The sequence below is a fragment of the Salvelinus sp. IW2-2015 genome, linkage group LG4q.1:29, assembly GCF_002910315.2.
Source record: "Salvelinus sp. IW2-2015 linkage group LG4q.1:29, ASM291031v2, whole genome shotgun sequence".
Taxonomy (NCBI): domain Eukaryota; kingdom Metazoa; phylum Chordata; class Actinopteri; order Salmoniformes; family Salmonidae; genus Salvelinus; species Salvelinus sp. IW2-2015.
Genome location: NC_036842.1, coordinates 45,201,516 through 45,208,111, shown reverse-complemented (window position 1 = coordinate 45,208,111; position 6,596 = coordinate 45,201,516). Strand labels below are relative to the sequence as shown.

Sequence of the window (6,596 nt, the reverse complement as noted above, 5' to 3'; positions counted from 1 at the left end):
TGGCCTGACTGAAACATGGCTTAAGCCTGATGAATTTACTGTGTTAAATGAGGCCTCACCTCCTGGTTACACTAGTGACCATATCCCCCGTGCATCCCGCAAAGGCGGAGGTGTTGCTAACATTTACGATAGCAAATTTAAATATATATATATTTTTTTTTTAAGTTTTCGTCTTTTGAGCTTCTAGTCATGAAATCTATGCAGCCTACTCAATCACTTTTTATAGCTACTGTTTACAGGCCTCCTGGGCCATATACAGCGTTCCTCTCTGAGTTCCCTGAATTCCTATCGGACCTTGTAGTCATAGCAGATCATATTCTAATTTTTTGGTGATTTTAATATTCATATGGAGAAGTCCACAGACCCACTCCAAAAGGCTTTCGGAGCCATCATCGACTCAGTGGGTTTTGTCCAACATGTCTCTGGACCTACTCACTGCCACAGTCATACTCTGGACCTAGTTTTGTCCCATGGAATAAATGTTGTAGATCTTAATGTTTTTCCTCATAATCCTGGACTATCGGACCACCATTTTATTACGTTTGCAATCGCAACAAATAATKTGCTCAGACCCCAACCAAGGAGCATCAAAAGTCATGCTATAAAATCTGAGACAACCCAAAGATTCCTTGATGCCCTTCCAGACTCCCTCTGCCTACCCAAGGACGTCAGAGGACAAAAATCAGTTAACCACCTAACTGAGGAACTCAATTTAACCTTGCGCAATACCCTAGATCCAGTTGCACCACTAAAAACGAAAAACATTTGTCGTAAACATAAGAAACTAGCTCCCTGGTATACAGAAAATACCTGAGCTCTGAAGCAAGCTTCCAGAAAATTGGAACGGAAATGGCGCCACACCAAACTGGAAGTCTTCCGACTAGCTTGGAAAGACAGTACCGTGCAGTATCGAAGAGCCCTCACTGCTGCTCGATCATCCTATTTTTTCCAATTTAATTGAGGAAAATAAGAACAATCCGAAATTTCTTTTTGATACTGTCGCAAAGCTGACTACAAAGCAGCATTCCCCAAGAGAGGATGGCTTTCACTTCAGCAGTAATAAATTCATGAACTTTGAGGAAAAGATCATGATCATTAGAAAGCAAATTACGGACTCCTCTTTAAATCTGTGTATTCCTCCAAAGCTCAGCTGTCCTGAGTCTGCACAACTCTGCCAGGACCTAGGATCAAGAGAGACACTCAAGTGTTTTAGTACTATATCTCTTGACACAATGATGAAAATAATCATGGCCTCTAAACCTTCAAGCTGCATGCTGGACCCTATTCCAACTAAACTACTGAAAGAGCTGCTTCCTGTGCTTGGCCCTCCTATGTTGAACATAATAAATGGCTCTCTATCCACCGGATGTGTACCAAACTCACTAAAAGTGGCAGTAATAAAGCCTCTCTTGAAAAAGCCAAACCTTGACCCAGAAAATATAAAAAACTATCGGCCTATATCGAATCTTCCATTCCTCTCAAAAAATGTAGAAAAAGCTGTTGCGCAGCAACTCACTGCCTTCCTGAAGACAAACAATGTATATGAAATGCTTCAGTCTGGTTTTAGACCCCATCATAGCACTGAGACTGCACTTGTGAAGGTGGTAAATGACCTTTTAAAGGCGTCAGACCGAGGCTGAAATAGCGCAACTCTACCACTAGATGGCATGGTGTCCTCATCACCTCATTAAAGCATGTTAAAACATGGATGACATCCCACATTTTCCTGTGCATTTAACAAACAATTTGCAAGTGCTCTGGGAGACTCAGATTCTCTCTTATCACACTGCCTTGGCTGTCAGACATTTTCATTTTAAATATTGCAGTTTCGAAACTGCAGTAAGTGTAGAAGAAGAACAGAGGAAATAACTTAATCTAAGGTTCTAAAAGTCAAACTTATTGACTCCTTTATAGAAAAAAAGTGGTATACTACAGCAGAGGCTACATGGAAACTAGTCATGCGTTGCCACTTAATCTAAACAATCAAATATTTTGCATGCGTGTATTTGGCTGGCAACAGATAGGACTTGGGTGACGCAGACTGAGCAACGGAGGAAGTAGGTTGAACTGTAGTAGGAGCAGCCTGGGCCTGGCAGCAGAGAAGTCGGTGGTGGTGGTATGGAGGTGAAGTCATCCATAACATGACAAACTGAGGTCCATTGTATAGTCCTCATCCTGCAATGTCTTCATCCTCAAGGTCAGCAGCTTCTCAGTCCAGTATGGCCTTCTGAGTATGCCTGAGCAGGTAGTCCACACCAATCAGCGCTCCTGAACATTTTTAAGACGATAGAGAACCAATACAAAATGAGTTTGATTTCTCTGTTTTGAGGGATGCATTGATATTAGTTACGAAATGACAGTGTATAATGTACCTAGGTTCTAGCAGAGCTGAGAGACAGCGGAGGCAGTGGTCTTCGTAGAGGCTAAACCAGAGAGGGTCTGAGAAAAAGGCAAAGTGGTCATCAAATGGGCCATAGCAGGGCTGAAGATGGGTCTGGAGAAAGAAATTCTTGAAGATTATAAAAATATTCAGAGTAATCTGTAACTTCTGTGTTTTGCATGTTATTTTGGCATTAATTCGTGTCACTTATCAGTTTGCAAACATTGTAAAAACACATTTATTGAGTGAATAAAGCCGCATACAAACATGGTCTCTTTCTTGCTTTCTTGAGTAAGGCAGCTCCAAAATGCAYGTGTTTCGCTCGCTGCTTTCTGTGGTGGAGGGGCAGCCAGTGGAACATACAGACCTTTTGAAAGTATGATGTTTACATGATCAGTCCAATAAAAGCTACGGTAGATATAACGTGATTTGACGTCATTTTATCTGTGGCCAATGACCTTGAGCCTTCTTGGATGGGCACTTCTAATGTAAATCTATGGCAGCACCCAAGGTGGCTTGAACTGCCTAGCTCTCCCTGTAGATTCTGCAGTGACATAGTGTCCCCATGAGTGACAGAACACTGAGCCAATCATGGCGCAACTAGAGGATTACCAACGCCTACGGTCTGAGCTAGCAAGCTAGACAAGCAGTCATCGTCATGAATCACGTCAACAATCTACTGGCAAATCCTTTTCAATCTTTGTCATATGAAGAGAAATTATAGATGAAATGTATCGGTGCTCATCGGTCGTAAATCTTAAATTAAACAATGAGTGGTTTGGAAGGAATCAGTGGCTAACTGCAAGCGTTGCAAAGAAATCACTATTTTGCTACCGCTGCCTGCTATTCGGTGGAGAGGGTGTTTGGTCCAAGTCTGAGTTTAAGCTAAGAAAGTAATACTAAGTGTATGTTTTGTAGTCAGTAAGCTGTTATTAGGGTGAGGCACATGGGCTACTAACTTGGTCCCTTTCCCCCTCAGAACATAGCCTACTGTTCTGGCTTGGTGGAACAGGGAGAATACTGTCAGAACGGCCCATGTTCTGAATTCTGTCGCTGTACATTTCAAAAGTGCTGAACAATGTCCATCTTAGCTCACTCATGAATGTCTTCATTGAAATTACGGATTGCCTCTTATCAGCTCATTGTTCCCTTATYCCATAGTTTGTACATCTCAATTGTTATAGGCCTATTGCTTATATAGGTCTCTCATTAGTATCTTATTCATCATTTTAGGCAATGTTGGAATGATTTCATTGTTTTATAATTAGCTCATGTGTTTTCTTGATGAGGAGTAGATACTATATGTTGGGTCTGTAACCATGTTTGCCAGTGACAGTCTCTTCCCATTCAAATATTTGTTTTCAACAAAAAGTTCAGTAGTAGACCCATGTAATTCCAGTTGATGTTTTGTCTTTGCGTCGGGATATTGTATATAAAAGTGGATCCTCATGATTGTATTTTCCTTCCTTTTTAGACCACATACAGTAAGCCTAATAAAATACTTCAAATGGTAGGCTGACTGAGTCTCTCTCTTTCTCTCTCTCTCTGTAAGGGGTGTGTAACTGGCGGCAGGGAAGTCAGACGCAGGAGAGCAGAACTTGGTAATAGCCGGAGCAGTTTAATAGTAAAACCAACGGTATAAGAAATACAAAATATGGGCACAATAACCCGACGCGCACCAGTCAAACAAATGTGCACAAGCACTTACAACAAACAATACCACACAAAGACATGGGGGGAACAGAGGGTTAAACACACAACACGTAATGAGGGAAATGAAAACCAGGTGTGTGGGAAAACAAGACAAAACAAATGGAAAATGAAAAATGGATTGGCGATGGCTAGAAGACCGTCGACCACCGAACACCGCCCGAACAAGGAGAGGCATCGACTTCGGTAGAAGTCGTGACACTCTCTCTCTCTGTGTGGTGACTTAACGAAGAGTAAATTTAAGGCCTCAACAACTTGCTGAATTTATCTGAACTAACATATATCTGAATTTCTGTCGGTGTCCATTTTGAAAGTGCTGAAAGAATAGTCCTATCTCGTGGCAGCTCGTTAGCTTGCGCTTGCTTATACTTAGAACTAAGTGTTAATAACAGAGATGGGACCAAGTCATTGTTTTACAAGTCACAAGTAAGTCTCAAGTCTTAGCACTCAAGTCCCAAGTCAAGACAGGCAAGTCCGAGTTAAGTCTCAAGTCAAGTCTCAAGTCCTAAACTTTGAGTTTCGAGTCATAATCAAGTCATAATGTGCTCTTCACCAAATGTAATACCATTTCATATTTTTAACAAGAGTAAGTTAGTATATTACATTTACGCAAATCATGAATGCTTTTAAAAATATCAATATATTTATTACTTTCCAAATAAACGTTATACTTCCATGTAAATACATGGGTAGCCATGAGAAAGACACACACCCCCCAATAGTGATCGACTATCGAGGATCGCTATGGGGTGCAATCGGGCTATGTAGGCTTGCACACAATCGCCCAACCTTACACACACACACACACTCCCTCTCTGTGTGGTTACAGTAGGCTAACGTATGTCAATGGTTTTAGGAACAGCAGTAACATCAGGCAGGATTTAGGCTACCAACTGCCTAGCCAGGTGTAGCTCAATCTTGGGTGCAATGATCACGTTCCCGCACTGACTGACTTTGTGGAGGCTCATTGATTTAACGTTACGTTAGCCTACACTAGTAAAGAAATAAAATATATAGCTGTCGGCTATATTAGCCACGACTTACTGTTCTTTGTGCAGCTTCAAATCTCGAACAAGGTTGGAAATTGTTGCGCCTCCGTCTGTAATTTTCTTTCCGCATGTTTTGCAAGTTGCAATACGTTTTTTGTTGATACAGCATCTTCTTTATATCCGAAAATAAAATAATTTTTGGGGGGGTGTCATCTTTCCAAGGGCTCCATCTGAATTCACCCGCCAACGTTCCTCTGCACTGCCACGCACAACTTTTTCTCAGCTGGCACAATTTGATTGGCTGCTGTCCGATTCAAACTGTAATCCGTTAAATGAAGAGTTGATGCGCTGCACACTTTTTTTTAATAGCATAATTCTTAATATTTGGGTTTGGGGAGGGTATCAAGTCAGGTCGAGTCATAAGGCTCAAGTCCAAGTCAAGTCACGAGTCATTGGTGTTAAAGTCAATGTCGAGTTGCAAGTCATCATATTTGTGACTCAAGTCTGACTCGAGTCCAAGTCATGTGACTCGAGTCCACACCTCTGGTTAATAATATATGAATTAACATGATTGCATATTTGAATTCAATTTGCATAGTGTATAATACTGACCCTAGAATGGCACCCACACTCTGAGAAGCCTGATGGCTATTAAATCCTACTCATGTGATTAAAGATAATCTGGGAACGTAGTTATCAAGCTTCTCAGAGTACGGGTGCCGTACTGGTGCCGTACTACTTTGAAGGTCCTGTCAGTTAGAGATGTACACTCACCGGCCACTTTATTAGGTACACCTGCGTGTTAACGCAAATAGCCTGCTCCTTTGAACAGCGAATAATGTGGCTGCCTGCAACTCAATCTATAGAGTGTATATAGAGTAGAGAGCTTTAGTTGTTGTTCGACCAAACATTAGAATGGGCAAGATGCGTAATCTAAGCATCGTTGACCGTGGTATGATTGTTGATGCCACACATGGTGGTTCCAGCATATCAGAAACGGCTGCCCCCCTGGGATTTTTACGCACTACAGTCTCTAGAGTTTACAGAGAATGGTGCGATAAGTGAGTGGCAGTTCTGTGGACAAAAACACCTTGTTAATGAGAGAGGTCAGAGGAGAATGTCCAGACTCAGTCAAGCTAACAGAAAGGCCACAAATCCTCAAATAACAGCTGTTTAAAACAGTGGTATGCAGAAGGGCATCGTACAACACCGTGAATAATTCAAGCTGTTGTGGAGGCAAAAGGGGGTCCTACCCAGTACTAGATAGGTGTACCTAATAAAAAGTGTATATAATGCTAAAATAAGGTTTGCAAGTTATATATATTTTTTGTTTGTCATTATCTCACAGGTAATCTTTCAAATCCAAGATGGCGTAGCAGTCAGAAGTCTTTGTCCTGTCGTGTCCCTTGTATATATATTTTTATATATTATTCTTCGCATATCTTTTTTAAATATTTTCCGAAACCTAAACTTCTAAATACTCTCCTGCAACCCGCCTCACCCAATGTGACGTGGAT

At 41.4% G+C, this 6,596-nt stretch overlaps 1 long non-coding RNA gene across 2 annotated transcripts; it reads right to left on the bottom strand.

The window, feature by feature from the left end:
* Positions 1 to 1,152: 1,152 nt before the first annotated feature.
* Positions 1,153 to 5,288, bottom strand: LOC139027546 (uncharacterized). Of its 2 annotated transcripts, XR_011479656.1 has the most exons (4): positions 5,135 to 5,288; positions 2,644 to 2,712; positions 2,373 to 2,494; positions 1,153 to 2,268 (listed from the first exon to the last, which is right to left on the bottom strand). It is a non-coding gene; the product is annotated as an uncharacterized lncRNA (long non-coding RNA). The 2 variants fall into 2 exon arrangements; XR_011479655.1 differs by lacking the exon at positions 2,644 to 2,712.
* Between the last annotated feature and the right edge of the window lie 1,308 nt (positions 5,289 to 6,596).